The sequence below is a fragment of the Ovis aries genome, chromosome 20, assembly GCF_016772045.2.
Source record: "Ovis aries strain OAR_USU_Benz2616 breed Rambouillet chromosome 20, ARS-UI_Ramb_v3.0, whole genome shotgun sequence".
Taxonomy (NCBI): Eukaryota; Metazoa; Chordata; class Mammalia; order Artiodactyla; family Bovidae; genus Ovis; species Ovis aries.
Genome location: NC_056073.1, coordinates 15,001,591 through 15,012,115, shown reverse-complemented (window position 1 = coordinate 15,012,115; position 10,525 = coordinate 15,001,591).

Here is a 10,525-nt window from a genome sequence, read left to right as displayed (position 1 = left end):
ATGCTGAGCTGGGGCCATGGGTTTTTGTGTCTAGGGCAGGGCAAACACTCTCAGGGCAACAGAAGGTGGGGGTCAGAGTCACCAAGAGGCTGAAAATGAGGAACCTAAGAATGTTGGGGAACTCGTCTGAACATAGCTCCCAGAGCTAGTGGGGGGTGGTGATGAGAAGGTAGGGGACCCTTTCCATGGTCTAAGTAGAGGATAGGAGTCAGCCTGGTTGGGAGGATCTGGGGCTCTCTCCTCCAGAGAGTTCTGGGCAGCATGGCACCCTATGAGTAAGATGCCCAAGCATTTTGATCTGTCATAGTTTATATCTGTTGTCCAGGTATAATTGGTACTGGCTCCCCAGTCACTCCCAAAGTGCCCCAGTACCGAGACTATATGGTCACTTTCCTTATTAGGCTTGTTGCTAATTCTGGCATTCTTATCCAGAAGTTATTCATTTTTTTTTTCAGGCATTTTTTCCAGGGGATGTAAGGCACAGGATAGTGGTAGTGGTGACTGTGTCCTCAGAGAAAAGGCAGTGATAGCTGATAAATAACAAACACACATTATTATTATAATTAGCATCGCACAAACAACCAACATTTAAATGCAAAGAGATCACTTCGTCCTTTTATTTGATCAGCAATTATTGAGGGCTTCTAAGAGCCAGACACTCCTGGAGTAAACACCAAGAATATGGACATGAATGAGGTGCTGCCCCATCAGGAGCAGCTCCCAGTCTCAATAGCTTTGGGGGGCATTCGGGCACTCAGGCTTTCATTATCACATTTGATCCTCATGCCTGTCTCACAGAGTATATATTATTGTCTTCATTTTGCAGGTTAGAGCCCTGTAGCTCAGAAAGGTGATTTGTATAAGATCACATGAGGATTTAAGTCCAGGTCTTCTGAGCTTATGTTCTTATTTCCAGGGCCGCGCCCAGCTAGCTCTGATCGATACATCTCTAAAGCATTATCTCCCACTTCTGGCTGCAGCTACTGGACTAAGGAAGAGTAAACTGTCTTGCAGTGGGGAAGGTGGGGAGAGGGATCCTTTCAGCTCGCTGTTCCCTTGTGGGAAAGGCTTCCTTCCTGAGGGTGAAAGTAAAAGTCACTCAGTCGTGTCTGACTCTTTGAGACCCCATGGACTGTATAGTTCATGAATTCTCCAGGCCAGAATACTGGAGTGGGTAGCCTTTCCCTTCTCCAGGGGATCTTCCCAACGCAGGGATTGAACCCAGGTCTCCCACACTGCAGGCGGATTCTTTACTAGCTGAGCCAAAAGGAAAGCCCAAGAATACTGGAGAGGGTAGCCTATCCCTTTTCTAGAGGATCTTCCCGACCCAAGAATTGAACTGGGGCCTCATGCATTGCAGGTGGATTCTTTACCAACTGATGAGCTATCATCTTACATTTTGGCTGTAGTGTATGCCCTAGGGGCTTTCCAGCTGGCAGCAGTGGTAAAGAACCTGCCTGTCAATACAGGAGGCCTAAGAGACATAGGTTCAATCCCTGGGTTGGGAAGATCCCCTGGAGGAGAGCATGGCAAGCCACTCCAGCATTCTTGCCTGGAGAATCCCACAGACAGAGGAACCTGGCAGGCTGCAGCCATAGGGTTGCAAAGAGTGGGACACGACTTAGCACACACGCACGCACGCATGTATGTCCTAGACTGGGGGGGGGGGGGAGGAAAGATCCATGTTTATATCCCCATCTCAGATCTCGATTCACTGTGTGATGATGTTGGCCAAATCACTTAGCATCTCTGGATGGTCCTCAGTGTCCCCGCCCGTGACAAAGGCTGAGTTATTGCTCGTATTCCAGGATGCCCAAAGGGATGAAAATGTGGAATCAGGGCCGCTCCCAAAGACCTGTAGTGTGGGGATGAACAGTGTGGTGGAAATTTTCTGAGTGATGTTGGGAGATGGTACAGAGGTGGTTCATGTTCCTCCCTGAAGACATGATCCCTGACCCCTGCCAACTCTATACACTGGGGAGGGTGCCCTGGACCTCCCTGGACTGATGACTGACGGTTTCCTTTCCCACTGCACCTTCCCCCGCACCCCCTTCCCTGGAGGCTCTCTGACTCTCTCTGGCTATTTATGGCACCTCCTAGGGGCCCACATTCCTGCCTTGTCCCTGGCTTTCCTTTCCAAGCTAGTCCAGTTTCCCTGGCTGGCCCGAATACAGCAGTTAATCTGGGGGGTCGAGTGCCAGGGGCCGGACCCTTCCTCCTGCAGCTGCCACTGTTCTCTTTTTAGTGTGGGCACTCCCCCCACACCCCCGTGTTAGTACTCTTGGGTATGTTTCTATCAATAAACCACTTCTATCAAGGAGGAAAATGAGAAACAAGTATTTATTTCAGTGGTATCAGCAGGGTGTTGGGACTTGAACTCACGTCTGTCAGCCTCCAAGTTCCATGCTTTTACTACTGTGTTATGCAGCCTGGAATTCAGTAGTGCGAGAGCTGACACCAGCCCAACCCTTCCTGGGGTGTGATGGGGTTCTAAGCAGGTCACATAAATGAACTCATTTACTCCTCGTAAGGATGTTGGGGTAGGTACTAGTATTTCCTTCATTTTGTTGGTGGGGGAAATTGAGATCAGAGAGGTTAAGTGACTTGCCCAAAGTCACACAGCTAGTGAGAACAGAGCTTTGGGCTTCTAGAGTCTTAAGTCCTCCACCTTTCAGTCCCGACTGCTACCAGGACCCCTGAAGCCAGGCTCTGAGGGAGGAGGGGCAAGAAGGGAACTAGGGGGAGAAGGTGTTCTTGCAGGGAGACTGAGCTCTGGGGAGCAACTTGTGTATGAAGGGGGTGTGTGTGTGTGCGCGCACGTGTGTGTGTAGGGGGTATAGGTATGGAGACAGCAGACAGCAGGTGAGTGGGAATGGAAACTCACAAGGGAATTCTCCCACGCTGTCTTGAGACCCAGCCCCCTGTGTCTGGGAGGAGCTGGGTTAGGCCCCGGGCCTGCATCTTTCGGCCCTATTTCCCATGGTCATTTCAGAAAACCTTCCGAGGTCCTAGGAGGCGCTGAGGAGGAGGTGGCAGGGTCAGACACGGCTCTTTCTTGGGTCTTGGCCAGAAGCCGAGCTGCCCTCACTAGGAAGGGAGTAGAGAGGCCACGAGGGGGCTGGTGGAAAATAGCTGCCTCACCAGGGGAAGGTTTAAATTCTCACTCTGGGAAAGCAGATACCTCGGGAGCCCGCTGATGGAATGGATGCTTCATGTGCAGGGACAGCTGGTGCCCCAACAGCACGTTGCCCCAGCGACGCAGCCTGGGTGTGCCCGCCCCGTGGTCACTACTGAGACGAGGTACACAAACAATGGGCCACGGGCACGAGGCACCCCCTGGTGGGCAGGAGCCTGCCCCTGCTGGCAACCGCTGTGTTGACATAAACAACAGGGGGTGTCCGGAGCCTTGGCGGGGTGCAGCGAAGGGGCCCCGGGTCTCCCAGAGTCTGAGGCTCCCTGGGGCGGGAGGAGAAACTCAAATCACACAGGGCAGGATGGAGTTTCCAGTCTTCTCCTGGGCAGGACACCATGCTTGGCTGGCCATGCAGGATGCACGGCCTGGGGAAAAGTGGTGACAACTGGGACTTTAGTCCTGGTCACCTCGGTCTTCCATTCCAGCGGCCACTCCCGGCACCACCCGGCCCCCAGGGCTGGCTGGCGCTTTGAGTCTTTGAGGAGAGCGATCTGATTAGAATCGTGCCCATTAGGTGACTAATAGTATTCCCCTTTGAAGGGATGTTTGCAGGGCCACAAAACCTACTGGGAGAAAGCGATAAACTTAATAATCAACTTCTCAGAGGAGACTTTCAGCCCTTGGAAATGTGCTGGAGTAGGTGCAGGTGGAGCGGGAAGGAGCTCACTGGGTGCCTCTCTGCCCAGGTCATTTCTGGGCAGGCTGAGGGGACCTCAGAGATACAGACACCAGAGGGACGAAAGAGGCTGATTAGATACCCCCGAGGCTCCTGGTGTGACAAAGAGGCCTTCTCCTAGCTTGCAGGTTAGAAGAGGGGGATTTTGTTATGAAGGGTTCTTGAAAGCTAGGTTGGGGGAAGGGGCCTCGGTGGACTCTGTGTGAGGGGGGAGGGGGGAGGTCCAGATTTGAGTGGATGCCTGCCAAAGTCAGGCTTTGTTTGGACGGGTGACTTCATCACTGATGAAGATCAGCAAGAAAGCTTTAAAACAAAAATATCTTGTGCTTGTGTTCTGAAACTACAAGAAAAGGGAACTCTGGAAAGACTCTGAAACAGGGGAACCCTGGGAGATAGAATGGGTGGAGCACAAAGGAAGCAAGCCTTCGGAGCCCTGGCGTGATCTTGACCGTACTTGAGGGCCTTACACCTCTGCTAGAGCATCACCTCTACCTGCCCATAGGGCAGGACCAACGTTTGTCTACTGAACAGACACCTACCAGCCTGCCCACCTCACCTGCCACTGTGTATCCTCATTCCGCAGACATTGCCAAAGGAGGAAGGAGAAAGGGACTGGGGAGCAAAGAAAGGATGAAGATACAGCAGAGTGAGAGATCACCCTGCCTGCTGGGGTGGCCATTCCACCAGAAGCTGCTCCCCACCTCTCCAGACATTGGTGAAGGGCTTCTCTCTCCCCCACTCACCGAGTGAATCATTTTCAGACACCATGTTCCGCTCAGAGGCAAATGGAAAAACACTGCCCAAGGGCACAGAAGCACACACACGTGGCTCGGACTGTGGAATCCCTGGACACATCTGGCAAAGGGAAGAAACAACTCCGACTCTATTTAGGCACAACTCTTTCACTTTTCACTTTCATGCATTGGAGAAGGAAATGGCAGCCCACTCCAGTATTCCTGCCTGGAGAATCCCAGGGACAGAGGAGCCTGGTAGGAGGCCGTCTACGGGGCTGCACAGAGTCGGACATGACTGAAGCGACTTAGCAGTAGCAGCTAGGTGATGAGAGAGGAGGGGCCAAGGGCAGTGTGTATTCCAGGCTGGGCTCAGAGCTGGAAAGCAGGGTAGAGGAAGGGCGAGAGGCCAGGCAGGTGGGGAGGTGAGGGTGGGGGACGGGGATCAGAACTCCTGTTCAGAAACCAAGGAGTAGGTGCTGAGATTAAGGACAACTTTGGGTCAGAGGATAAGTTTGAGGTTGGAGATCCTGCCCCTTCTGGCTGTTTTTGCACAAAGCCAGGAAGCCCTTTATTTGGCTCATGCCTTGCCAGGCAGTCAGGCTATTCCAGGGCTTGGGACACTGCCCAAATTGAGCTTCCTTCTAGGACCAAAATCCAAAACTAGAGGCATCTAGACTTCTGGGCTTGTGGTGTTTGTTCTGGGGTGGTTGGAGTCACATGAGCAGCATGGTGCATCTTCTTAGAGAAACAGTTTAATTTCTAGAATTAGTTGGCAACATCAATACAATTGGTAGCAAGTATGTATAATGCCTACATGAGATGGTGATGGTAAAGACAATGACAAATATCTCTGGAAGGTCCTTATGTTGAAATGGATAAGAACCTATGCAGTGTGGCTCCTGAGCATGTCCTTGATCATTTATAAATTTAGTTACCTGGATCAATGGAGTTTTCAATTCAACTAAAAGCAGCTTTAAAAAAAAAATCTGTTTGAGGCGAAGTCAAAATTCATGTGAATGTGTGCAATAAAGAGTTCACCATTTTTTGTGTGTGGCACAGTCAGGCTGGTCCACAGACCCGTGGGGAAGGTCACTCAGCCTCCCAGCACTTAGGAAGTCCAGGAAATACTTCTGGTGTCTCAGGGCAGAGTGGGTCTCCATTGCTGTATGAGTCAGAACCACGGGTGCTCATTAAACAGGTGGCCTCCCGGGGTCTCTTCTTAGGACAACCCACATTTATTGAGCACTTCCTCTGTGCCAGATGCATTCACTCTTTCCTCAGATTCTCTGAGGTCCCCATTTTACAGATGAAGAAAATGAAGTGTGCTGCTGCTGCTGCTAAGTCGCTTCAGTCGTGTCCGACTCTGCGCGAATGAAGCATAGACAATGAAGTAAGTTGTACCGGATTATCAGTTAATGAATGACAGAGTCAGTGTCCAAGCCCAAGGTGATCTGTCTCCAAGGTCGGAACTGCAAACAACTGCACCCTATCTGTGGGCCCTCATTCCTCAAGTTGATCTAATTCCGTGAGTCTGGAGCAAGGCTGGAGTCCAGGCCATCAACCAAGGTTCCAGGAGGTCACTAGGCTGCACTTTGAGAGGCAACGCTCCCCCAGCCGCTGTTCTCAATCTGCTCGCACAGTAGAACCACCTGAGAAGTTTCAACAGCTATGAATGCCTTTGTGTGTGCTAAGCTGCTTTAGTCGTGTCCGATTCTTCGTGACCCATGGAAAAGAAATGAAAAAAAGCAAAATGGTTGCCTGGGGAGGCCTTATAAATAGCTGTGAAAAGAAGACAAGTGAAAAGCAAAGGAGAAAAAGAAAGATATAGCATCTGAATGCAGAGTTCCAAAGAATAGCAAGGAGAGATAAGAAAGCCTTCCTCAGCAATCAGTGCAAAGAAATAGAGGAAAACAACAGAATGGGAAATACTAGAGATCTCTTTAAGAAAATTAGAGATACCAAGGGAACATTTCATGCAAAGATGGGCACAATAAAGGGCAGAAATGGTATGGACCTAACAGAAGCAGAAGATATTAAGAAGAGGTGGCAAGAATACACAGAACTGTACGAAAAAGATCTTCATGACCAAGATAATCACAATGGTGTGATCACTCACCTAGAGCCAGACATCCTGGATTGTGAGTCAAGTGGGCCTTAGAAAGCATCACTACTAACAAAGCTAGTGGAGGTGATGAAATTCCAGTTGAGCTATTTCAAATTCTGGAAGATGATGCTGTGAAAGTGCTGTACTCAATATGCCAGCAAATTTGGAAAACTCAGCAGTGGCCACAGGACTGGAAAGGATCAGTTTTCATTCCAATTCCAAAGAAAGGCAATGCCAAAGAATGTTCAGACTACCGCACAATTGCACTCATCTCACACGCTAGTAAAGTAATGCTCAAAATTCTCCAAGACAGGCTTCATCAATACGTGAGCCGAGAACTTCCAGATGTTCAAGCTGGTTTTAGAAAAGGCAGAGGAACCAGAGATCAAATTGCCAACATCCACTGGATCATGGAAAAAGCAAGAGAGTTCCAGAAAAACATCTATTTCTGCTTTATTGACTATACCAAAGCCTTTGACTGTGTAGATCACAATAAACTGTGGGAAATTTGAGAAACCTATATGCAGGTCAGGAAGCAACAGTTAGAACTGGACATGGAACAACAGACTGGTTCCAAATAGGAAAAGGAGTACATGAAGGCTGTATATTGTCACCCTGCTTATTTAACTTCTATGCAGAGTACCTCATGAGAAATGCTGGGCTGGAAGAAGCACAAGCTGGAATCAAGATGCCATGAGAAATATCAATAACCTCAGATATGCAGATGACACCACCCTTATGGCAGAAAGTGAAGAGGAACTCAAAAGCCTCTTGAGGAAAGTGAAAGAGGAGAGTGAAAAAGTTGTCTTAAAGCTCAACATTCAGAAAACAAAGATCATGGCATCCGGTCCCATCACTTCATGGGAAATAGATGGGGAAACAGTGGAAACAGTGTCAGACTTTATTTTTTGGGGCTCCAAAATCACTGCAGATGGTAATTGCAGCCATGAAATTAAAAGACGCTTACTCCTTGGAAGGAAAGCTATGACCAACCTAGATAGCATATTCAGAAGCAGAGATATTACTTTGCCAACAAAGGTCTGTCTAGTCAAGGCTATGGTTTTCCAGTGGTCATGTATGGATGTGAGAGTTGGACTGTGAAGAAAGCTGAGCACCGAAGAATTGATGCTTTTGAACTGTGGTATTGGAGAAGACTCTAAGAGTCCCTTGGACTGCATGGAGATCCCACCAGTCCATCCTAAAGGAGATCAGTCCTGGGTGTTCTTTGGAAGGACTGATGCTAAAGCTGAAACTCCAGTACTTTGGCCACCTCATGTGAAGAGTTGACTCATTGGAAAAGACTCTGATGCTGGGAGGGGATGGGGGCAGGAGGAGAAGGGGACGACAGAGGATGAGATGGCTGGATGGCATCACCGACTCGATGGACATGAGTTTGAGTGAACTCCGGGAGTTGGTGATGGACAGGGAGGCCTGGCTTGCTGCGATTCATGAGGTCGAAAAGAGTCGGACATGACTGAGCGACTGAAATGAACTGAACTGAACGGATAGACCATAGCCTTCCAGGCTCCTCTATCCATGGGGCTCTGCAGGCAAGAATACTGGAGTGGATTGCCATGCCCTTCTCCAATGACTGCAATTCCCTCCCTGCAAAGAGAGGCTTTTTCAATTGGTCCAGGGTCAGGGGCAGGTGGGGGCTGGTCAGCATTATACTTTAATGGGACAGTCTGTTCCTTTATTTAATCAATCAAAGATAAATGAACAGCTTCTCTGTGTCCTGTGCCACACTGGGGCTGGGGACACAAGGGCAGATGGAACACAGGTGACCCACGGGCCCCGCTGGGCAGAGCATGCCCAGAGGAGGTGGGGAGGAGAGATTCCGTCTTGCTTCTCCTTCCTTGGTGAGCTCCAGGAACAGCCTGTCTCCTTCTCAAATGATAATGTCCTCTTGGAGGACACGATGTTCCCCCTGTGTGGTCCTTGGATCCCCCACGGGGATACGTTTGGTCCCAGACCCAGAACTCAACCCACAGGATCTAAGGCTGTCACAGTAAAGAGAGCCCTGAAAGACCATCCGTGCTTGGAGTGCTCTAATTGCAGTGAGCAGCTGATAGAAGTGCTGCTGCTGCTGCGTCGCTTCAGTCGTGTCCGACTCTGTGCGACCCAAGATGGTAGCCCACCAGGCTCCCCCATCTCTGGGATTCTCCAGGCAAGAAATAAATCCAAAGATGCCTAAGCTCACCCCCAAAGTTCTGATTCTTAGGTCTTGGGTAGGGTATGAGGAACATGCACTTTTATTAATTTTTTGGCTGCATGTGGGATCTTAGTTCCCTGACCAGGAACTGAACCCATGCCCCTGCATTGGGGGCATGGAGTCTTAACCCCTGGACCACCAGGGAAGTCCCTTTGCATCTTTAATAAGCTTCCAGATGGCTCTGGAACACCCTCAGTGGAAGTTCTCAGGTGGGCTACACATGAGGAAGTCCTGGCAGTTTTAAAAACACCGATGCCCAGGCGCATCCCTAGAGTCTGGTTGATATTTTTAAAAGCTCCTTCCACAAGGCACCTGGGCCTTCCAGCTGGCCTTGTTTAAGATTTAGGGAGGCAGCTCTGGGGCCATCAATTCTTGTCACCATCAGGGCTTTGAGACAACAAGGGAAGAAAGCAAGAGGACAGAAGAGAGGAAAATTAAAAAAAAAAATTAGGAAGGTTTAGAAAGAGAAGTAAGAGAGAAGGCTGGACAAAAAACTCCTCCTCAATTCACTGATCAGCACTGAGGCTTACATCTTTTTCAACATGTTTTCTTATTAATAATGATTAATTGATGTAAAAAACTAATAGTATAAGAGGGCAAAAATAAACAAGATCTATAATCTTATCAGATATAATGACTTAAGGTCTTAGTATGACATATATAATGGATAATGTATCGTATAACTATATTATATTGTTATTAGTGTAATTAATATAATTAAAATTAATTATAGAAATTGAAAAAGAGTAGTATGACATATATAATGCACAATGTATCATATAACTATATATTATGTTATCAATGTAATTAATATGATTAATTCAAATAAATTAATTATAGAAATTGAAAAAGTGTAGATACACATATATGTATAAGTGCGTCACTTTGCTGCACACTTGAAACTAATAGAATATTGTTAATCAACTATATGCCAATATAAAAAATTAAAATAAATTAAATAAGATTAATATAATATGGAATATATTATTATATAGGTGGTATAGAATATATATGTATATATTATGATACATAATATAAAATAAGCAATAAATATATAGTTTGACAAGATAATTGGTATCCTTTCTTACTTTATTTTTCTGTGGCTTTAAGTCCCAAATTTTGAGTGAGGTTTGGCAGGGCATTCACACCTTCATTCATGTGTGCGTGCACACACACACACACACACACACACACAAACAGAGACACAGAGACACACAGACACAGACACAGACACACAGACACACAGACACACACACACAGACACACACACACACACACACACATGTCCATTCCCACCCAGCTGTCCCGAACCTCACACACTTCACATCATACCCAGATAGTTAGTTAGGATTTTATTCATTGATCCTATCACTACTAAATTAATTCCTGTTAATACAGGATGTATTACTTTATATTGAATGTGAACTGTTTCCCCCTCTCCCGTGTCTCTGAATCCTAATGGAAAGTGGCACGAGGGGACCCAGGACAGTGGCCGCATTGGATCAAGTCACCTTCAGGGACTCCCCACAGTCCCCTCCACAGCCCTGCCTGTGGTCTCCTCTGCCCCCACCCCCGCCTCCCTCCTCTCCCCTGATCCTGGCCTCAG